We start from the raw sequence: 24,765 nt of genomic DNA, 5'->3' as shown, positions 1-24,765 counted from the left end.
ACTGGCTAGACTCACTAAGAAAAAAAAAGAAAGGACTCATATAAACAAAATCTGAAATAAAAGAGGAGAAATTACCACAGATATCATGGATATAAAAAAGATCATCGTAGAATATTATGAAAGGTTACGTGCCACCAAATACAACAACCTAGAAAAAATGGATGAATTCCTAGAACTATATAATCTTCCTCAAATGAGCCACAAAGAAGTGGAAAACCTAAATAGTCCTATGAGCAGAGAGGAAATAGAAAGAACTATCAAAAACCTCCCCCAAAACAAAAGTTCAGGACCACAAGGTTACACTAGTGAATTCTATCAAACATTCAAAGAAGATTTGGTACCTAGCCTTCTCAAAGTTTTCCCATAAATAGAAGAAGCAATACTCTATAATACATTTTATGAGGCCAACATAACCCTGATACCAAAACCTGGCAAGAACAACACAAAAAAAGAAAACTACAGACAAACAAATATCTCTAATGAATACAGATACAAAAATTCTAAACAAAATACTAGCAAATCAAATACAACAACACATTAAAAAAATACTACATTATGATCAAGTGGGATTCATTCCAGGAGCACAAGGGTGGTTCAACATTTGGAAATCAATCAAGGTAATACACCACATCAACAAAACAAAGAACAAAAACAATATGGTTTTATCAATAAATGCAGAAAAGGCATTTGATAAAATAAATCACTTTATATTTAAAACATTCAATAAAATTGTGTATAGAAGGAAAGTACCTCAACATAATAAAGGCCATATATGACAAACCATCAAATAATATCACACTACATGGTGAAGAAATGAAGGCTTTTCTTCTAAAATCAGGAACAAGGTTGTCCACTATCTCCACTCTTATTCAACATAATTCTGGATGTTTTAGCCAGAGCAATGAGGCAAGAAAAAGAAATAAAAGGTATTTATATCAAGAAAGAAGAAGTAACCATATCACTTTTTGCAGATGACATGATTCTGTACATAGAGAACCCCAACGACTCCACAAAAAAATGATTTATTAAAAACAATAAACCAATACAGTTAAGTTGCAAAATACAAAATCAATATACAAAAGTCTACTGTTTTTTTATATGCCAACTATGAAACATTGGAAATGAACTAAAAAAAAATAATTCCTTTTACAATTGCAACAACAAAAAAATAAAGTACCTAGGAATAAACTTAACAAAGAATATGAAAGATTTATGTACTGAAAACTACAAAACATTACTGAAAGAAATTGAAAAAGGCACAATGAAATGAAAAAAAATTCCATGTTCTTGGTTTGGAAGAATCAACATAGCTCAAATGGCCACATTACCCAAAGCAATATACAAATTTAATGCAATTCCTATCTAAATACCAAAGTCATTCTTTGAAGAGACAGAACAAAAAATCACCAAGTTTGTATGGAATCATACAAAACCCTGAATAGCCAAAGCAATTCTGAGCAAAATGAATGTGTCACACTCCCTGACTTCAAATAATACTATAGAGCCACAATAAGCAAAACAGCATGGTATTGGCAGAAAAACAGATTATACAACAGATATACAGACTAATGGAACAAAATTGAGGCCACAGAAATAAAACTACATACACACACACACACACACACATACACAAATTCTCTTTCACAAAGGAGCTAAGAACACACAATGGAGAAAAGAACGCCTCTTTAATAAATGGTTCTGGAAAAAATAGAAAACCACATGCAAAAGAATAAAACTTGGCTACAGTTTGTTCCCATGCACAAAAATTGATTCAAAATGGATAAAAGACCTAAATATAAGACCTGAAACTATAAACTACATATAAAAAAACATAGGCAGTAAGCTCATGAACCTTGGCCGTTGAAAACAATTTATGAATTTTACCCCAAAGGCAAGGGAAGTAAAGGTAAAAGTAAATAAATGGGACTATATAAAACTAAGAAGCTTCTGAACAGCAAAAGAAACTGACAACAAAACAAATAGGCAGCCAACTAAATGGGAGACAATATTTGCAAACAACAGCTTTAATAAGGGGTTAATGTCCAAAATATATAAAGAACTCACAAAGCTCAGCAACGAACAAGCAAACAACTCAATTAAAAAATGTGGAGAGGACCTGAACAGACACTTCTCCCAACAGGACATTTAAATGGCCAACAGGTATATGAAAAGATGCTCATCTTCATTAGTATTTGAGAAATGCAACTGAAAACAACAATGAGATACCACCTCACACTTGTTATATTGGCTCTTACTAAGACAGATAGCAACAAGTGTTGGAGAGGCTGTGGAGAAAAAAGAACCCTCATTCACTGATGGTGGAAATGCAAATTAGTACAACCATTATGGAAGAAGCTATGTTGTTTCCTAAAAAAATTAATAATAGAAGTATCATAGGACCCAGCAATCCCTCTACTGGGTATCTACCCAAAATACTCAAAAACATTGGTATGTAAATACACATGCACCCCCATGTTCATCACAGCATTATTCACAGTGGCCAAGGCATGGAAACAACCAAAGTGTCCCTCGATAGAGGATTGAATAAAGAAGATGTGGTACATATATACAATGGAATATTACTTAGCCATAAGAAAGAATGACATAGTACATTTAGGACAACATGGATGGACCTTGAGAACATTATACTGAGTGAAATAAGTAAATTAGAAAAACCTAAGAATTTTATGCTTTTACAGATAGGAGGGATATAAAACTGAGACTTATGGACATAGATAAAAGTGAAGTGGTTATCACAGGTAAGGGAACATGGGGGAGGGGGAATGGGACTTGAGTGAATAGAGAGGGGGTGGGCATGGGGGGAAGGGTATAAAGAGAGACAAGTACAAGGTAATGGAAAATGATTTGACTTTGAGTGATGGGTATACAACATAATCAACAGTTCAAATGCTATAGAGGCCCTGGCCGGTTGGCTCAGCGGTGGAGCGTTGGCCTGGCGTGCGGGGGACCTGGGTTCGATTCCCGGCCAGGGCACATAGGACAAGCGCCCATTTGCTTCTCCACCCCCTCCCTTCTTCCTCTCTGTCTCTCTCTTCCCCTCCTGGCCATCCTTGGCCTCTGCCCCAGGCACTAGAGTGGCTCTGGTCTCGGCAGAACAACGCCCCGGAGGGGCAGAGCATCACCCCCTGGTGGGCGTGCCAGGTGGATCCCGGTCGGGCGCATGCGGGAGTCTGTCTGACTGTCCCTCCCCGTTTCCAGCTTCAGGAAAAAAAAACAAAAAAAAACAAAAACAAAAAAAAAACAAATGCTATAGAAAAGTTTACTTGAAACCTATGTACTCTTATTGATCAATGTCACCTTGTTAATTTTCTGAATAAAATTTAAAAATTTAAAAAAATATCAAGCTACTCCTCTAAAAGGGTTGCTTATTCTCTGTTCCTCTCCTAAGCCCCCTACCCTGATACCATGTGTGGGAAAGATGATTGCCCACCAACTATATAGTCTTTTTCTTTTGCTTACCAGTCTTCGGCTGTTTCTCCTGGCACTCGTCACTCCCAATCCCCTTCTCCCTGTCTGTCTCCCACCCAGAAGCTGAAAGGCCAGACGATCTCTTAGCCTCCCTTGCAGCTAGAGATGGCTATGTGTCCCAGTTGTGGCCGTAAGGTGTTTTCTGGGGACCTTCTGAAAAGGATGTGCCTTTCCTGAGACACACATGGCTGACATTGTCCCCTTCCTTCTTCTTTCTGCCTTGAATATAGTCATGCTGCCTGGAGCTGTTTTAACAGTCTTGTGACCTAGAGAGGATGAGAATGATAACGAAGACTCCACACATTAAGGAAGAAAAAGTTAGGAAGAGCTTGGTTTCTTAATGGCATCACTGAGGAACTGAACACATGCCACACTTTTGTTAATGATAAATTAACTTTTTGAGAGAGAGAGAGAGAGAGAGAGAGAGAGAAAGAGAAAGAGAGAAAGATAGATAGAGAGGAAGGAAGGAAGGAAGGAAGGAAGGAAGGAAGGAAGGAAGGAAGGAAGGAAGGAAGGAAGGAAGGAAAAAGTCATGTGTTTCAGTCACTGTCCATTGGTTTTATGTTACTTGTAGCTGAAAAAAATATAAACTGATGAACAACCATGTTTCCACATAATATGCTTATGCTACTATTTCTTATCTTAGCACTTTGAGACATTATCTCTTGACATCTTGTTATGGTCGGAGATGATTTGACATTTTTCTATCCCCTGTACACACAACCTGTTGTCCGTTCCGTCATTCTTCCACTATGTTTATATCATAATTCCTAGTAAATCAGTAGTTACTACAGAGCCAAGAAATATACTATAGTAATCATTTTCTGTGTTTTTAAAATTTTCTAGTTTTAATAATTGCTTGGTTTTTCCCCTTGAAATGTGCCCAGCCTTAATGTTTTCCATTTGCTTTATCAGCTTGTTCATAAAACAGTTTGCATATATTTTCACAAATATTCAAATCTCTCAGCTCATTGATTAAAGAAGAAACCAGTAAAAAGTTGATTGGTTGGGAACCTGTGTAAGGGGTAAGGGTTTGTCAAGTTCACTACTAGCCTCCCCTTTCAGGTGACTGGGTGCGGACCTGCACATTCTCTGGGGGACCCCTGAGTCCAGAAAGTGAAGGCTTTGCTCTGAGACTGTTTGATTCCTTTGGGAAACGCTCTATATTTTGCTCAAGGGTAGATGCTTGGCTCTTGTGATTTCTACACATAAGTACAGAGGGTGGGATGGTCAAGTGTTCTGACATGTGCTTTCAATTCTCCCCCTGTTGGGTCTCCACATCTCACTCTCACTGTCAGGATACGTTTTCTGCGCCAGAGCCTCACCAGGATTTTGCAAGACAGACCAACATTCTTCACGCAGATCCGCTCCCACATGTGGACTTTGCCTCTAACTTCCCAGCCCTGATTTCTCAGTTACCATCCCTCCAGTCCCTTTCTGCTTGCCAGGGAGTTGTTGAAGTCTCTTCCTCATTTATGAGATCTCCTCCAGTTTTTCTGGAGATGGAAATGTATATACTGATTCCTTTACTCTTATATTATGGAGTGTCAGGAATTAGAGAAAACAGATGTATTCCACCTTTTTTATTATTTTTATTTTTAAATTAAATTTATTGGGGTGATATTGATTAATAAGATTATATAGGTTTCAACTGTACAGTTCTAGGCAATCAACTAAATAGGAGAAGATATTTGCAAACAATACTTCCGTTAAGTGTCTAATATCCAAAATATATCATGAACTTATGCAACTCAACAACAAAAAAACAAACAATCTAACTAAAAATGGGCAGAGGACCTGAAGAAACACTTCTCCTAATACAACATGGAAGTGGCCAACAGATATGTAAAAAGATGCTCAACTTCACTAGTTATAGGAGAAATGCAAATGAAAACCACAATGGCATTCCACCACACCTGTTAGAATGACTATTTGTCAACACGACAGAAAATAACATATGTTGAGGTTGTGGAGAGAAAGAAACCCTATACTCTGCTGGTGGGAATGTAAACTCATACAGTCACTATGGAAAACAATATAGAGGTTCCTCAGATAATTGAGAATAGAGTCATATGTATGATATGACCCAGCAATCCTTATTCTGGTTATCTACTGAAAAAAGTTAAAAAACATTTATTTGTAAAGATGTATGTAACCTTGTGTTCATCTCAACATTATTCACAGTAGCCAAGACATGGAAACAACCAAAGTGTCCACCTTCATGAATGGAAGATAGAATCTGAATTTTTAACTGCCCCAGATTATTTGAATAAGCGTCAAGTGTGCAGAACAAGTTCCATAAACTATTGGCAATGAAAAAGCATGGGTTTGGGATTCTGATGGATTTGAGTTTGAATTCTGACTCTCTGACCTCCTTACTCAATTTTCTCTTCCACAAAATGGGCATCATATGTCTATTTGATAGCATTCCGGGAAGATTTCCTTAGCTACTATATGTAAAGCACTCAGACAGGGCTTGACAGACAGTAGGTGCTCAAAACTGGAGTGATCACTTTTTAATGGGAACAAGTGGGAAATGTGATTGGAAACATCTGAGTCTGGTTTTAGGAAGGCCTCAGATGCCAGGGCTTAGTCTCGTGACACTGAGGAAGCCTGGCAGGCTTGTGAGGAGGGAAGTGACTTGATCTCAAAGAATTTGTCAGATTGTTCCTTCAGCTGGGTGTGGAGCGGAAGGAAGAAGCCTTGGCCCAGCAGCTCTTGGGTTAAAATCTTTGTCTGCATCTGAGTTATTTGTAACCGTTGTCATAGCAACAAGTTTGGCAAGTGAGTCAGTGCTGCAAGCTCCTGACAGTAAGGAAGGGAGGGCAGCAGGAGAAGACAGAAGATTTGGAAGGTGGGAGGGGGGGGTCATCTGTGACCAGCGCCTCACTTTCCTCTAATTTATGTGAACCATTCAGGGGAGATGAGGGTGAACATCCTCCAGGGAGAATTACTGGATGGTGGAGCCTCTCCTGCACAATCTCCTGGTATTCCAGATGTGCAAATGCATCCAGAGAGTTCCAGGAGTTGGCTCAAGGCCACAGAGGAAGTCAGGAACAGAGACAGGACTAGCTGTTTTTAAAAAAAGAGTCAGGGTCATAGAAGTGAAGCACAGTAAACCTGGAGAGGACCTTTGGAAACATTCCATGCAGCACTCCACCAACACAGGCTTTTATTGTTGTCGCTGCTCATACGGCAAACCTGAGATCCAGGTGGGTTTGAACTGACTCGGTCACACAGCAACTCAGATGCTGACTTGAGATCAGAACGCAGACGCCTGGGTACTTCCTGAGGAAGTAGCAGTCTAGAGTTCACAGCTCAGAGAAGCCCCTCACTGCCAACTGCCAAGGTAGGGCCTCCCAGGGTAAAATGGATTTGACTCCATGGCCTTTGATCCCACCCTCAAATCCAACAACCATGTACTCAGGTCACATTACCCCTCTCTACACACCTTCTGCTGCAAGTGTGTGCGTCCTCCTGCCAATGCCAATGTTGTTGCTCAAAGGATAGCCCAGCCTCACTCCACCCTGGACCAAAACACCTGCCACAGGTCTCCGCCTTCAAATCACCCACTGGACTGAGCACTTCTTGGACATTCTTTTATGTAATTTATTTTTCACAATCATCTTTTTTTTTTTTTTTTGTCTTCCAATTTATCAGATAGAAGCCTAAAGGACCAGAAGAAGTGATTGGCCCAAGGTCACACGGTGTCCTAGCCTGAACCCCTCCACCTCCAGCATAGTGTTTCTGCCCCTTCTATTCCACACTGGTTCACAGCACTCAGAGTTCTTCCCGCTATTATCTTTGCCTTAGTCACCTCCTTGGCACTGTGCAATACGGTTTCTTCTGTGTCACTCACCTTATGTGCAGCCAAAGCTCCCCTTCTCTCCTCGTAGCCCATCGTCACCAAGTCCCGATGATTCTCCTTTCTGTCTCTCAAACCCAGCTTCTTTCCACATCTTCTGCCACTGCACTGCTCTATCCTCAACACCCCTCACATAAATGACCCCTAGTCCGGTTCCTGGCTCTCGGCTGCCAAACAGGCCATCTTTTGCTTACCCTTCTGCACACCAGCAGTGAGACGGCACTGGCGCAGAAGTCAACACAACACTTCCTTCTGTGACACCCCAGCCCCACAAGGGTAAAGTTCTAGCACCTTCTTTAGCAATTAAGGCCACCCACAGTTCCAGCCTCACCAAACTTCTCAAGCCATCTTTTGCCACCTTTGGTCTGACACGCCGGGTTCTGACCACTGAAACACTAACCGCAAGTGGTTCCTACAACGTGCTCAGCTCTCTCTTGTCTCAGTGTCTGTGCAATGTGTTCTTCATGGAAGGCCCTTCACAACAACTCTCCAAACCTGATGAACTCAACTCAAGTGTCACTTCATCTAAGTAGCTACTTTGATCTTGTCTTCTGGGCTTCCACAGCCCCCAGACCTTCCCCCTGTCCCTGCCCATGTACAGTTGACAGCTGGAGGTCTCTCCCCTATCAGATTTAAAGCTCCCTAAGGACAGGGCCTCTGTCACCAGCAAACCTCAGCAACCTGGCTAGTCCCAGAGGAAGGGTCAGTGAATATTCATTGGAGGGATTCAGGTGCATGAATGGTTGGGTTCAACTCTGTCCTTGTATACTGCTGCCCAAAAGGGCTTGTGTGATGTCAGTTGTTGCCTGCCAGGCTTTTATCTGCTCTGGGGCATAAATTCTTCAAGATGTGCTGTGCCTTGGGTCAGGGGTCAACTGACACAGAGTGAGTGAGGGCCAACCAGCCAAGTCATGAGCAGGGAGGTGCAGGGAGGTGGATGAGAAGGGGTGCAGTGAGAGGCAGACAGTGAGGGTGCCCACTGAGGTAGGTGTTATTAATTCTTCCCTCCTTTACAGACGAGAGAACTGAGGTACAGGGAGGCTTTTATTACTTGACAAAGCCACACAGCTGAGTAAGGTCGCAGTCAGACTACAAATCTGATCAACTTGAAGTCATTTTCTACATTGTTCCAAGCTTTCCCCACATTCTCTTTAGAGAACAGGTTTGTGGTAGTTAATGGTAGTCTCTCCTCAAACCAGGATCTTAAAGTAACAATTGTCAAAGCAGAAGAGAGAAGAAATCATATTCTGAACACCTACTGTGACTTTGTACTGTGGAGACACCAAGGAGAAGGGGGACCAGGAAATGGAGCTTAAACATGTAATGAAGTTCTTTCTATTATTTGCTCAAGACTCTCTATACATAACCTTTCAACGTTCAAAGCAGTCCCTTGATGTAGAAATTATTAATATCCCATTAAATCACTGAAAAACTGAGACTCTTAAAGAAAGAGTGATTTACGTAAGTTTAGGCACCTAATAAGCAGCAAGGGCAGGACTGAAATAGATGTGTCAGGCTCCACAATGAAAGGGGAGGAGCAAAGGCTCAGATGCAAGTTGGATCTGGACTTCTGCACGAGGGTGGGGCAAGAGTAGCTGGGGTGAGAGTGACCTGGCTACAGAAGGCACTGGTGAGGGCCATGATTTAAAAGTGTAGAATTCAGCAATGGAGGACCCAGAGCTAGAATGCCAGACTCAGACAATAATATATTTACTATTAAAAGTAAATATAATAGCCTAACTAGGTGGTGGCACAGTGGATAGAGATCGACCTGGGATGCTAAGGACCCAGGTTCGAAACCCCAAGGTCGCGTATCTGAGCACAGGCTCACCTGCTTGAGCTCGGGGACACTGGCTTGAGCATGGGATCATAGACAAACCCTGTGATCACTGGCTTGTGCCCATAGGTTGCTGGTTTGAAGCTCAAGGTCATTGGCTTGAGCTCAAGGTCACTGGCTCAAACATGGGGTCACTAGCTCAGCTAGCCCTCCCAGTCAAGGCACATATTAAAAAGCAGTCAATGAACAACTAAAGTGCCGCAATTATGAGCTGATGTTTCTCACCTCTCTCCCTTTCTGTCTGTCCCTGATAGTCTCTCTCTCTCTCTCTTGTTAAAAAAAAAGTAAATGTAATATATTAAATATGATATAATATATATTTTCTCTATATGTGATATATACAGAGAATACGTATGTGTGTCTTCCTGCCAATGTCAGTGTTGTTGCACAAAGGATAAGCCCAGCCTCATTCCACCCTGGACCAAAACACCAGCTATAGGTCTCCGCCTGTGATATATCACACACAGAGAGAATACACAGTCATGCGCCGCTTAACAAAGGGATGCATTCTGAGAAATGTGCCGTTAAGCAATTTCATCATTGTGTGAACGTCATAGAGTACACTGACACAAAGCTACATGGTATAGCCTGCTGCACACCTAGGCTATATGGTCAGGTCATTGCTCCTAGGGTACAAGCCTGTGCAGCATGTTACTGTATAATACAACACAATATTAAATAAAACACAAGAGAAAATAATGTAATCAAGAGATGTGGCAAACTCGAGATATATGAAGCTGCTGCCTGCCTACCAGGCATACTGCTTTATAGCAAACTTCTTTTTAATAAGTAGAAAGAGTGCACCACTGACAACCAAACGCTCTTTGCTGGAGTTTTGGATGATGGAAAATGTCTGCCTATAATAGTTGTTGGGTATTTGTGTATTTTGAAAGCAGGTTGTACCTTGGGATGTGGTACCACAGAGATTAAGGGGAAGGAACAGATTTGAAGAGGAGTAGCAATGAAGCTGGCCTGATTAGAAGGAGTAATAATATCTAATAACTTCCGTTTAGTGCGAACTTACTGCGTGCCATACAGTGGTCTGTGAGATTTACAAACATTATCTCTGACCCTGTACTAATTCTGGAAGATGCACTGAGGTGGACTGACTAGCTAGTAAAACTGAGCCACCAGAAGAACCCAGAGAGATGTGACGATGGTGGGAGAAGCCACCGAAGGGGAAAAGCACTCGGTGAAATAGGCGAGGAATTTGAAGACTGAGGCCCTGGTATCAGCTCTGGCACCCATTGATTGCAAGATCGCAGATGGCCATGTAGCCTCTTTGAACCTTAGTTTCATTGCCTGGCTACCTTACAAGGTTATTACTAAAATCAAACTAATGGCTCTAAAAGCAGATTTGTAAACTCTGAAGAGCTACACATATGAAATGGTTATTATTTACCCAGCCTAATGAGTCTGGAGAATCCTCTTCCACCAGGAACCACAATTCTTTTTGAAATGCAACCAATCTTATCTAGGTTACAGGAAAACCCTGAAGACCCATGTCCTTCCTTATCCCCATGAGCCAAGGGGCTTCTAGTATATTCCTTTGGCAAACTCTAAGTTAGCTAATGCTACCAAACCTACCATAACCTACATTTCTTAACAACTGTGAAAAGTAGCTTCTAAGATACACCCCCACAATGATCATTGACTCAGTATTCATACCCTTGTGTAATCCCCTCCCTTTGAATATAGGCTGATCTGGGGATTTACTTCTAAAAGAAAGAATTGAACAAAGGTGATTAATGTCACGTAAGTATTTGGCTACATAAAATGGTGACTTCCATCTTGCTAGTAGGCTCTCTCCCTTGCTGCCTTTATTGAAGTAAGTTGCCACGTTAGGGAAGTCCATGTGTCCCGTATGTAATGGCCAACATTCAGTCAGGAACTGAGTTGATCAGTCCAACAGTTTTTGAGAAACTGAAAATCTGTTAACAACCAGGTGATTTTATAAGTGGATCCGTCCTCTACCAAACCCTCAGATAAGGCACCAGCCCTGGCTAACACCTTAATTACAACCTTGTGAGAGACCCTGAAACAGAGGACCCAGCAGAGGACCTCCACCCAGCTAAGCCCACAGAAACCATGAGATGAATAAATGTTTTCAGACACTAAGTTTGTGGTTAGTTTTTAATGAGCAATAGATCACTAGCACAATACCCATCTTTTATATAAGCTCTTCTACTCATCTAGTCTTCCCAATATTTCATACAACTCTGTACTTTCCCTACTTTGAGCCAACCTTGAACTGCCTCTATTCCTCCAAAACCTTTCCACTGTACCCTCTGGAAACTTCATTCTATAGTTAATAAGCTCCCATATTGGATATAAAATATTTGAATAAACAAAGAGACATATTTGATTCCTAGATGAGCAGATTCAAATTAATTTATAAATTAAATGCAACCAAAATAATTTTCAATTTACATTAAATTTCTAAATTATACCCCTTTAGAACATTGTTATTAGCATAGAAAATACATAGATGAATAAAAATTCAGAATTGACCAGGAAAATTCTGATAAAGAAGAGTGGCAAGTACCAACCAGTGTTACCACTTACTTAACACATTGTAAGACTATAGGAGTTAAAATACCGTAGTACTGGCTCAAAATAAAGTTGGATTTTTTGGCAAAAAATAAAGTTGGATTTCTATCTCATTTCTTATACCAAAACAAATTCTAGATGAATGAAAAATATTAATGTTCAGAAACAATGCATATTTCATTCACAATCACAAAGAAACTGGATTCAGCCCCAATGCCCATTAACAGGGAATGGATAAACAAAATATCATACAGCCATAGGTTGGAATATTATTCAGCACTAAAAAGAGATGAACTAAGAACTTGATGTGGAGGGATTATCCTGGTTATTCGGTTAGATTCAATGTAATGACAAGGGGGAAGGAGATCAGAGTCAGAGAAGGAGATGGGACCACACACAGGTCAAAGAGAGAGATTTAAAGATGCTAGCTGCTGGCCTTGTAGATGGAGAAGGGACCATGAGCTAAGGAATGCAGGTGGACTCCAAAGCTGGAAAAGCCAAGGAATTGAATTCTCCCCTAAAGTCTCCAGAAGGAATGCAGTCTTTGATTTTAGCTCCTTAAGCCTCGTTTCAGACTTCTGAGTTCCACAAGTATAAGATAATAAATTTCTGTCGTTTTAAGCCTGTAAGTTTGTGGTAATATTTTATAACAGCCATAGGAAATCTAATGCATACAGTTAAAAAGATCAAAGCTATGTAAATAGTTGTACACTGAGTTATATTGCTTACACCCTGTCCCCGTCTACTTGTTGCTCTTTGAACCATGTAAGGAACAACTATTATTAACTTTCTGTTCATCCAATGTTTCTTTGTGTCAATATGAGCAAATACAAATATTTATTCTCATTTCCTCCTTTCTTACACAAACAGAAATATACTATATATACTTCTTTGCCCCTCACTTTTTTCTAAGTAACAATATAAGAATAGGTAAACTTAACTATATGAAAATTTAACTTCAGATTAGTGAATGACACTATAAATAAAATCAAAGGATAAATGTGGAAAAATATTTGCATATAACACCCAATAAAAAGGAAAAGGTGATTGTCCATGGTAGAGAATTTCTCAAGTAAATTATGTTGGAGTCATGTAATGGAATACTATGCAGTCATTCACACACTTGCAAAGTCAGGGAGGAAATTAGAATTGGGTGATACTCAAAAAGAACTTCAGCCTCACCTTAAAGCTTTAACAATTTTTAAAGGATAACCTACTCATATATTACTTGTGTAATTAAAAATTATTAAAAATAAAAATGGGGAAACCAAGAAAAATATAGATCTATACAATGTGGAACAATTTCAAATATATATATATAGATAGATAGATAGATATAGATCTATAGATATAGATATATATATATAGATAGAGTTAAGTGAAGAAATCACTGGAAAAATAGTAACTGCAGTGTGATTCTATTTTTGATAAAACATTACTATTGGCATAAAATATACAGAGAAAGACTATATAGCAAACTATTGATAATACTTGTCTTGGGGATGTGGTATCATGAGAGACTTTTCACATTGTACATTAAATATTTATGGAATATTCAGATTTTTATAAACTGTATGTATCACTTTATAATAAAAATTTAAAAGTATATATTTTAAAATACTGTAGCCCTCATATTTTTATTCATCAGGGTTCTTGAATGGAAACATCAGTGATGACTTCGGTTAACTGTAGCAGAAAATGAAATGATTGAAAGGAGTGGCAGAGTCACTTAGTGTTTGCTAAATGCCCACATTGCTCAGTCCTCTTATAGTTAAATGGGGCCGTGTGGGTAGTTTTGGCTAATGTGCTGTGCATTTAAGAACTGACGCTCATTCTTCTTGTTCTCTTTCCCTTTGCTATGGCAACTAAGGAGGACTCAGGTGCTAGGTTAGAGAGCCACAAGATGTCAGCCTGTATCCCTGAGTTACCACTTATAAAGGAGCTGTATTGAAAAGCCACTGGATTTGCTGTAGATTTTACATAAGCAAGAAATAAACTTGTATGTAGAAATCATTGAGATGTGGTGTTTACTTATTATCAAAGCATAAACCACCTTATCATGACTAATAGAAAAGAGTTTCAGGTAATCCACAGGACCCAGAAGAAGCCCGGAGAAACGGGTGGGCTCAGGAACCAAGGGTGACAATGACAACAGAGCAAAGAGTTTGCTGCGGTAATGGTCTGATATGATGTTGCTTTTGACCCCATTGCCAACTAACACTTGCCACTTCAGCTGTACCTGCTGTTTCTTGATAATATAGCTGTTCTTTCAGATTTTTGACTCTTCAGTAGCTGCCTTGAAATATCACTAATTGACCCTGCACATCTTTTATCATTCCCTCAAAATTCAAAGGTCCAGGCACGATCACGTTATTTGCCATGCTGAGGTCACATGCCCACACACTAGCTACCAGGGCATGGGGAGAAGAAATATGTGACCCCCTCCCTGGTTCCAGTAGTGCATGGGAGGGCCCTGCCTCCAAACCTATCTTGGATTCTCACCAAATACCAAAAGTGTCTGAATGCTGAACAGCCAAAGTACGAATGTTCACTCCAGTCTCCCACTCCTTCACTTACTGTACCTACTGTTCTTTCACTTCCTTGACTTTACTGAAACTTGCCTCTCCCTTGAAAAGTAGAAATATGCTCCATCTACCATTCTTTAGCCAATAATATTCCCAATTATATGTTTTGTCATCCTTCCATCCAGCCTAACCCTGGATGAATTCAACTTTCCACCATCTTTATGTCAATCTCAGTCTCATACAATTGCTCAGATGGGAGCCACTAAAAAGGCATGGTCTGCATACTCATCTGCGTCCTCTATGCCCTCTGGCTGTCCTGTTTCCCTGGTCAATTCTCCAAGACTCCCCGGCACCTTTGCCAAATCCTCTCTTCTGCAGCCCTCCTACACCTCCTCCTCCCTTCCTCCCCCACTTCACCTTCAACTGCATTTAAACTAGAAGAACTCAGACAACAGTGGTCTCAACTCTTTGCCACAAACTACCTGGGAATTCATAAGCACCCTCACCTAATCAATTCTTGCTATTTCCCTCCTGTCACAGTGGAAGAGGTGCCCTTTTTCTTATTGAATAATCTTTCTACCAGAGTGCTGTGCTTTTTTCCCCTTTACCTTCTCAGGAAATTTGATCTATCAACTCCTTCTCTCCCTCTCTCTTCTACCTTCAGATTTTTCCTTTCTTGGACTTGGCCTTTAAACATGTTTAAGTTTCTTAAATTTGAAAACAACAAAACCAAAAATCATTCTTTTAGTATCTTTTAATGTCAAAATTAAATTTACCATGTGACCCAGCAATTCCACTCCTAGGTGTGTACTTAAGAGAAATGGAAACATATGTCTACACAAAAGCTTATACTTGGATGTTGACAACAGCATTATTCAGTATACCAAAATTTTGAAACAACTCAAATGTCATTTAACTGATGAATGCCTTTAAACAAAATATGGTAAATTCAATGAAATTCAATTCAATAATAAAAAGAGAGAACAAAGGACTGATACATGCTACATCATGAACAAATCTCAAAAATATTATGCTCCACTGTCCTGACCGGGTAGCTTGGTTTGTTACAGCATCATGCTGAAGCAGAGGTTGCTGGTTCAATCCCCGGTCAGGGTACATACAGGAACATATGTTCTTGTCTCTCTCCTGCTCTTTCCCTTCCACTCTCTAAAATAGATAAAATAAATATTTAAAAAATATTATTTTTGACCCTGGCCAGTTTGCTCAGTGGATAGAGCATTGGCCTGGCATATGGACATCCTGGGTTTAATTCCTGGTCAGAGCACACAGTGGAAGCAACCATATGCTTCTTTGCCTTTTCCCTTCCTGCAGCCAGTGGCTTAACTGCTTACAGCATCAGCCCTGGTTGCTGAGGATAAGTGGCTGATCTGAATAAAAGCCTCAGGCACTAAAAATAGCTCAGTTGATTTGAGCATCATCCCAAGACAGGGGTTACCAGGTAGATTTTGTCCAGGGCACATGCAAGATTCTGTCTCACTATCTCCCTTCTTCTCACTCACAGAAATAAATAAATAAATAAATAAATAAATAAATAAATAAATAAATAAATAAATAAAATTTTAAAAATATTATGCTCAGTAAAAGAAACCAAACACAAAAGAACACATTTTGTATAGTGCCATTTATATGGGATTTCTAGCCCCCTCAAATAAAAGGCAAATCTAGAGGAACAGAAATTAGATTTGTGTTTTTTTAAAGGTGGTTGTAAGATAATGCATGACTGAAAATGGATACAAGTGATAGTTTTAAGGTGATGAAAATATTCCAAAAAAATATTGTAGTGATGCTTGTACAATGCCATAAACAAGCTAAAATTCATTAAATTGAATACTTAAAACAAGTGAATTTAATGCTGCATAATTATACCTCAATAAAATGTTTAAGAACAAAAACATTGCCTGACCAGGCAGTGGCGCAGTAGATAGAGCATCGGACTGGGATACGGAGGACCCAGGTTCGAGACTCCAAGGTTGCCAGCTTGAATGCGGGCTCATCTGGTTTGAGCTCACCAGCTCGGACCCAAGGTCGCTGGCTCGAGCAAGGGGTTACTCAATCTGCTGTAGCCCCATGGTCAAGGCACATATGAGAAAGCAATCAATGAACAACTAAGGCAGGGGTCTCAAACTCACGGCCCGCCGAACAATTTTGTGCAGCCCGCAGACTAATCCACGAAGTTCAAAATATTTTGGATAAAATTAAGTAAGCCTAGGGGCCTACTTGTATTTTTCATTTCTCTAGCATCCTAACTAGATATTAGCTTAGTTAACAGCAGTTGTGATGCGAACTACAGTTTCTGGTCGTTTTGTGACACTGAGTAAACTGCATGTACGATTGTGCTTGTTGTACTGATTTTTTTTGTTTTCAACTGCAGTGAGAAAAGTGTTGCATAACAGTTGCCTTTTGTAGACCTAGTGCGGCCCGCCGAATGGCTGTGATCTTGCTCTGCGGCCCACATGCTGAGTTGAGTTTGAGACCCCTGAACTAAGGTGTCGCAATGAAAAACTGATGACTGATGCTTCTCATCTCTCTCTGTTCCTGTCTGTATGTCCCTATCTATCCCTCTCTCTGACTCTCTCTCTGTCTGTAAAAAAAAAAACAAAAAAACAAAAAACAAAAAACAAAAAAAAAAACAGGTTAATGTTGGCTTTATGCTATTTAGAGGAGTTTGTGAAAAACAAAAACATTGACTCAATCACTGATTACTTTGAACCTTCTGTTCCACCTCAATCACTGAATACTTTGTACCTTCTGTTCTCTGCCATTGGCAAAATCCTTGCGAATGTTGATTGGGGATAATTACCCACAACCCCATGAGAATGCAAGCCTTAGAGTAATATTTCACTTGGATTGAATAAAACAAGGTAAAATAAATGTTGGGAAGAGAGAAAGATGGAGGGAGAGAGAGAGAGAGAGAGAGAGAGAGAGAGAGAGAGAGAGAGAGGGAGAGGGGGGAGAGAGAGCGTGATAAGAATAGGGAAGCCCATTGACATTAGATTATTGTCTTACTTCTTTCACTGTGAAATGTGTTTCACTGTGAAATACTGTATGGGATATTTCAATGGTGTAAAGTGTATCGTGATGGATATTTCTTTTTTATATAAAAAGACTTTTTTCATTCTTGTCTTTAGAAACTATAAAGACTACACATAATTTGGAAATGGAACTGTACCAAACACTGGGCAAAGAAGAATGTTCTAGTGACTAGTCTATACCTTCTCTTTTGTCTGGTCACTCAGAGATATAATGTTATCTGCTATGATTGCTGTTGCTTGTTGGCTGACATTGCTTTTTCTATGAATTCATCAGTCTACTTTCCCTTCCACATAAATACGAAATCTTTTTTTTCACATACCAATATGTTACATCTCTGAGGCCTGTTTGGAATACTGAAATTCCGTGCCATGTTATCTTTCGACTGACATCAACCAATTAATATATTTCAATTCTCCTGATTTCCACATCTTATTTGTTGCTAGAGAAAATATTGTGAGTTGCTTTTACACTTTGACCTGTCATGTGACAGGATCCTGACCAACTCACCTAAATAACTGCATAAGATTCAGAGATCTCTCAAGAACCAAGCAACTAGCTATTGCAGTCTCATACCTTATGAGCTGATGAAACATCTGTAATACAGGTCTTCGAAACATTGCTTCTATTTTTCTTTGTCTACAATCTACCCTTAGTCTTTTCCTGATGCTCCAGTCATATTGAATGGGATATTTCAATGGTGTATAAAGGGTATAAAGTAACTAGAAAATCCAAGGATGATAGTGCTGATAAAAGTACTGCAGGCAGGGAAGGAAAGTCCATTCAAGAATATGTAATTATTTCAGTAAGGGTAAATTGATGGAAAGGGTCCAATGTAATCAATCTTTGTCACATAAGAACTTGCTGGTCTCCCTGGGGAATGGTGACATATTGGGGTTTTCTGCTGTTGAGAAACTGAGTACTTAACAGTGCTGGTGGCCTAGTCAACCTAAGTGAAGGCAAATCCATTTTGAACCCCTGTGTAACGCCCATCCTTTCTACTATGGCAGTTTTATTTACTAGCTCATCAAATAAGCACTGGTATATTTGGAGCAAGTCTGACAGATTTCCACAGGGTGGGTCACTGTGCTCTTTTTGGTAAGCATTTAGATGGGAAATATTCTCACATCCATCCCATTCGGGAAGATCTGTAGGCAAAGAAATTAGACTGTGCCTTGCATATAATAAGTGCTTTTTAAGTGTCCTGTTGCATTGTTATTATCATTGCTATCTGTTCTCTAATCTTGTTTCTTCCCAGCTTCTGATCATCTCTCCAGAATGTTAACAGGCATTGATCAGTGCCCCTTGCCAGGCAGGCCATTTTCTGGATAAGAGATCAACAAGACTCATGGCTCTGAGTTTTGCCTCCTAGAAAGATTTCCCTTCTTCTTTTCCCACCAGAATTGCACCTGAGTGCGGCTGTAACACAACAGCTGTCAACTACAGCTAGTTCCTGCTTATCACGCAGCGTCACCTGCAAACCATGCTCCTGGGTTTTCTTCTTCTTCAGTAAGCTGGTTATTGGGAACTTGCCTCAAGGACCTATATGTGAGCTGAGGGAGTGCAAGCAGTGCGGCAGGAGCAGGTGCTATAGGAGTGTGGCCTCTGGTAATGCACTGTGCTTTTAGGACCTGCTCCAGACAGGTTTTGTTCATACCACTGTGCTTTGGTGATGGAGTGTTGTTATTGCTTGCCCCAATTTATGACTTCGTGAATCACACGACACCAAAGCCAGGATGGGCAGCTCAGGTTGCATAGCCACTTGTGGTCACATGATGAGGCATTCAAAGTCTACCAGGGCCAGCAATTTACTTGCGTTAAATTAGTCATCAAGTGCCAGGGGCTGTTTCTCAGAAGGAGAGTAGTTATTGGACAAAGGGCAAGGCTTCTGCTCCAGGACTCTAAAAGCTTGTGCTTTGATCCTCCAGTGGGCTCTGCAGCGGCTCAGGGCTGCATCCCAATCTGTCACAGACACTCAGCTCATTAAGACATGTCCTTGTTCATTGAACAAACCTGTCTTAGTGATTGCAGTGTTTGTGACCCTGTACTGAATACCGGGTTGTCCTGTTCTCAAGACTCGGCCAGTGCAGCGAGGGAGACAGTGACAGCACCGGGAGAAACCATGCAGGGCTGCAGGAGCCCAGAGGAGCAGGTGACTCACTCCCTTTCTGCGTATAGGTCTGTTATTAGTCACAGATGCTGTGTGAGGAACATCTGCACAAATACAGAGATACTTGCACACATTTATATGTACAAATATGGGCATTGTATACACACGTTCTAATTATGGACTCTGAGTCAGCAGTCAGCGTGCTCTGATGGAAGGAGCCCTTGACTGGGAGGTAGGTGATGGGGGTTAAATGGCTCCAGCTCCCTTACAGTCTCTGTGCGCCCTGGGACGCATCCGTGCCCCTCTCTGGCCTTGGAGCCCCTGCCTGTAAGATGTGAGCAGCATTAGCTTACCTAGCCAGGCCTCTGTGAGTGGAGATTAGATAGTGGATGGGGAGCACTCAGAGCACTCCCTAGCACACGGTGACAGCTACTGTAATTGATGTGGGTGAGAGTCAGTGGGAAAGTGCACGGTGCATTGTGCCTGTGAGCATAAAGGTTGGGGCCAGGTGGGTACATGTACAAGAGCACATTGTGTGGAGGGAGGCGTGCTGTGTGGAGAGGGCCACGTGTCCAAACTGAGTGCTGAGCTATGTGGAGAAGGCCGTGGCCAGCCCCAACCAAGAGACTCCTGGCTGCAGGTGGTGCCACACGGTGAGGATGATACTTCTGGTTGCCTCTGACTCTGCTCTGAAAACTGAGAGATATGGGACTCAGAGGTCAGAGTTCACCTTGAGAGCAGGCTGCCTGTCTGAAGGCAACAGAGAGGGAGTCATGAGGATGTGCCTTCTGGTCAGGTGTCTTGCCTGTGACACGGCCACCTGTGTAGTGGGGATTGCTGAGGGGCAGGCAGGAAGGCCTGGTTTTCAGTCTTTGCTCCAGGTGTGTGTGACCTGGGGACACTCTGCTCCTGTCTGGGCCTCAGTTTCCTCATCCATAAACTGGTGACGGTAATGCCTAGCCTACAGAGTTACTGTGAAGATTAAATGAGGCCACACATGTGGAAGCAGATGGTACTGTGACTGTGCACAGTGTCCAATTAAAGACGTTGCTCCCTCCCTCTGGATCCCCACTTCCTACTGTCCCCTCCCCAAGCGATTCCCCCCAGCAAAGGCCTGTGCTAACAGGCCTGGCCACAGGGCTGAACACTGGGGGAAACGTGTCCCTTTATTGAGCCAGCACCCATAAAGTCCTGTCACTATGTTTAGCTGGATAGAAGAGACTCATGCCATAGAGTCAGAGATGTGCCAGTACCGGGAAAGATGGAGCCCAGGGCATGGTGACTTGTCTCGGAGCAGAGAGGACAGGGGAGGGCTTCCTGGACCAGACGATGGAGCAGGAGCACGGAGCCCTGCTTACCTACTTCCCCCGGAGTGAGAGCCTGGAATCATCTTTGATGTGGCCACTGAGGCTGAGTTCACTCTCACCGTACCTTCACAGATAGACTGAGTGCAGTGTGACATGATGTTCATGAGCTAGTAAACTGTGGGGCTCTTGCTGCGGTGTTGCTCCTGTTTCACATGCACTGCCTACCCTTGTCAAAGATCTTGATGTGAGACGAGTGGCTGGGCCCGACAAGCAGGAACATGTGCAGCTTGGAGGCTGAGGTTGGGTCTTTCTTTCTTACTCCACATTTGTTCCTCCAGACTTCTCCGCCACCCATATCCATCGCACTCTGTGCCTCAGGAGACTGACTTTTGTTGGTTGCATCATCTGAGCTTCCTGGTTCTGCCAATAAGAGACATAGGCATGGGATGGAGGGAGGTCAGTGCGAGAGTTTGCGCTATTTATTCCTGTGCCTCCCTATCTATTAGGTTGTGCTTTGAATGTGTCTAAGTTCCCATAACCATGGGCACAAACACCTGTGGGCGGCACCTCTTCCATGGTTACAGATCTCACCACTTTCTTATAACAGCTTCTTCCCCAGACCTTTCCACTGTTGGGGTGAAAATGGCTTTCCATTGATGCAGTTCTTGGGTATCTAACCATTCCTGTGGGTTTCCTTAACCCTGTTCACACCTCTGAATATTATGTCTTACTGGTTTAGTTTTACATTACCCATTAAGCATGCCATCTGTTCTTGAGAGCATTCTGATTGACACAGAGTGAATGCGAGTAAAAAAGGAAATGACTGGATAAAGGAAAGAGTGGGTGAATGTAATGTAAGTAAATTCATGAATGAATCAGTAAATAAGTGTGAATGAGGGAATGACTGAATGAGTTGCTCTGTGAAACTTTCCCTATGTATTTTGCTAAGTGTTGTGGAAGCCACACTGGCCAAAGCTTGCTTTGCTGGGAATCAGCACTGGGAAGGGGAGGGCACTGGGAGGACAGCAGGAAGTGCAGGCTGTCCTTGAGGATATCGTCTCAGGCTCTGTGGGCCAGAGGGACGTCCTGGCTGCCAGCCTTGCTCTAAGTTTCATCTAGAGGTGTTTGAAGGCCAGACTGACTACACCAGAACCACTACGTCAGAAATATAGATTCCTGGACCCTACCTTCAGTAGGCTGGGGAGTGGCCCAATCATCTGTTTCTGACCAGTTTCTAGGCGAACTTGATGTCTGGCCAGGTCAGAGAACCACTGACCTGGCCTTCCCACCTCCTCTGAGAGATGAGTAGACAGGCTCAGAGAAATCACTCCCGTCAGTGGCCATCCTCACCAAGCTGTTTAGCTCAAAGTTCCTGCCTAATGTGACCCTGATAATCCAGAGCGACCGTGTGGTACACCAGAGGAGAGACAGACACACGAAACATGGGTTCAAATCTCAGCTCTGACCTTCCCCTGAGGTGGGGGTGCAGGCAGGTGACTCAAATGCTCTGCTTTCACTTTTCCCACCTGCACAATGAGGAGGTGCCATCTGTGGCCCAGGGGCATGGTGGGAATTTGAGAAAATCCCTCCCTGCTAATCGCTGGTGCAGAATACTGAAGATTTGATGAAAACTGCAATCGTTAGAATTATTGAGCAATTACTAAGAACCAAGTTATGGTGGTTTAGTCCCCACAAACACTGTCGATAAAATAGGAGCTATTATCATTCCCTTCCTACACGTGTGCAGACTGAGGCTTAGAGAGTGTGAATAATTTTCCAGGGCCTCACAAGCAGCCTCTGAGTCCATGGAGCCTGCACTCTTCCACCCAAAGCTAAAACTAGCCGCTCCCTCCCCCTGCTCTTTAAAGGTTAAAAGGGAGGGTAGAGCCAATCCTGTGGGGATAAAAACAGCACAAAGATCTCTGAAAGGAAGGAAGTCCAGGGAATGTATGTAAGCAGGCGCCTTAGAGAGTATGGGGCCTCAGTTTACCCCTAAGCTTCCTGACAGCTGTACCAGGAAGAGGTTGGTAGCAATACTTCCAGGTTTGAATTTTCTAGATAAAAGGTGACTCATAGATATGTTTAAATGGACATTTGTCTCGGATTAAAATCCTAGAGGAGATGATCTTGTGGCCAGCTCAGCGAATATCCAAGACCAGAAATTCATCTGTGATTTCATGAGACATTGAGAGGCTTATTCGTGCAAATCATTCTGAGCATCTCCCTTTGAAGGCAGAAAGAAATATGAAATTCTTTCTCAAATCTCCATAGCAGTTTTGCTAAAACACCCATTCTCTTCAGCCTTTATAGGTCTCCACCTTAAAACTCTTATCTTTGCCTCACCTCCAACTGTATTGAAAATGGAAGACACCAGAAAGCAGTGTCCTCAAACTACTTACAAACTCATGAGCAGTACCACCTGTCTTCTGCTCAATTCTTCCCTCTTGTCATAGTGAAAGAGGTGCCCTTTTTCTCACAGACTAATCTTTCTACCAGTGCTCAGAGTCCTATTTCCTGCTACCTCATCAGGAACCTTGATCAATCAGTTACCTTTCTCCTTGTTCTATTTTCAGCCTTTCCCTTTCTACTGACTAGGTTTTAAACAGGTCAGTAGCATGTTACATCTTTAAAATATTATTGCCAAGATATAGATTCCATTTCCAGAATAGCAAAGTAAGAAGCTCCATGAATCCCCATCCTAGCATACAAACAAAACTGGTGAAAGTGATTTTTTAAAACAACCATTTAAAATCTCTGGAAAGTGTCCTAAGGGCATACATCACATGAAGAACAATTTATTCAAGAAAAATCTATTAAAACATGGTAAGGACAGTGACAGCCTGTGTTTTTTGAGCAATGACTGTAACTTCTATTCCCTCCCTCCCCCACTCAGCTTGAAGGAGGCTCCAGTCTGGGTGGATGAGGCCAAGAAGGCAGAGCTCCCTCTCTACTTAGCACTCAAACAACAATGTCCGTATCTTGCCTGGAGGGGCAGGCAACCAGTCTTTCTCATCCCATCCAACTCTGAGTTGAAGAGGATAAATTTCTAGTGAGCGCAATCAAGAGGCAGGGGGTTCTTTTCCTCCACTTAGCCCTCTACTCATAAGGCAGAGGCTATAACCACAGTATGACTGGCCAAGAATACAAGGGGCCCAATCAACCCTGTTCAAACTCATTCATGGGGAAATATTCCACACTGAGAGAGGCAAACTGAGAATACAAGAGTTTACTACCCTGCTTAGCACTCAGAGGAGTGGATCAGAGACTCCTGCCAAGGGCAGAGGCTGTGCACAAGAGCTCCAGAGCTCATCCCAAAAGTACCGACTTTTTTTGAAACAGAGTATGGGTAAATTCAAGCCTAAGAGCACTTTTGAAAGCAATAACTCTTCTTAATTAAGAACAACTAGCTAAATCATAGGCCAGCTAGTTCACTAGACAAAACCAGGGAAATAATACAGCTAAGAAGAGCCCTGCTGGGATCATAACAAACCTCCAAATCTGGCCTCATAAACTACCTTTTATACAAAACTGACTGGATCTGACCGTGGAGCAAATTACGCTCCAAGACATTAGATAATAGAGCGATTAGCCAGTAATAAGACTGACATCTCTGTGTGATAGCAAATGAGGTAGATAGTTTAATAGAATGATCAGGGAAACAAATACTTAAAATAGTGCCTGCTGCCCTGGCCGGTTGGCTCAGCGGTAGAGCGTGGGCTTGGCGTAAGGGGGACCTGGGTTCAATTCCCGGCCAGGGCACATAGGAGAGGCGCCCATTTGCTTCTCCACCCCCCCTCCTTCCTCTCTGTCTCTCTCTTCCCCTCCCACAGCCAAGGCTCCATTGGAGCAAGGATGGCCCGGGCACTGGGGATGGCTCCTTGGCCACTGCCCCAGGCGCTGGAGTGACTCTGGTCGCAGCAGAGCGACGCCTCGGAGGGGCAGAGCATCGCCCCATGGTGGGCAGAGCGTCGCCCCTGGTGGGCGTGCCGGGTGGATCTCGGTCAGGCGCATGTGGGAGTCTGTCTGACTGT

The 24,765-nt window shown here is 42.1% G+C and overlaps 1 pseudogene; it reads right to left on the bottom strand.

The window, feature by feature from the left end:
- Window positions 1-17,493: 17,493 nt before the first annotated feature.
- Window positions 17,494-17,937, bottom strand: LOC136317760 (single-stranded DNA-binding protein, mitochondrial pseudogene; annotated as a pseudogene).
- Window positions 17,938-24,765: the final 6,828 nt, after the last annotated feature.

Source organism: Saccopteryx bilineata, chromosome X (assembly GCF_036850765.1).
Source record: "Saccopteryx bilineata isolate mSacBil1 chromosome X, mSacBil1_pri_phased_curated, whole genome shotgun sequence".
NCBI lineage: Eukaryota > Metazoa > Chordata > Mammalia > Chiroptera > Emballonuridae > Saccopteryx > Saccopteryx bilineata.
Note: the sequence above shows the minus strand (reverse complement) of the source record. Positions and strands in the feature narration are given on the sequence as shown.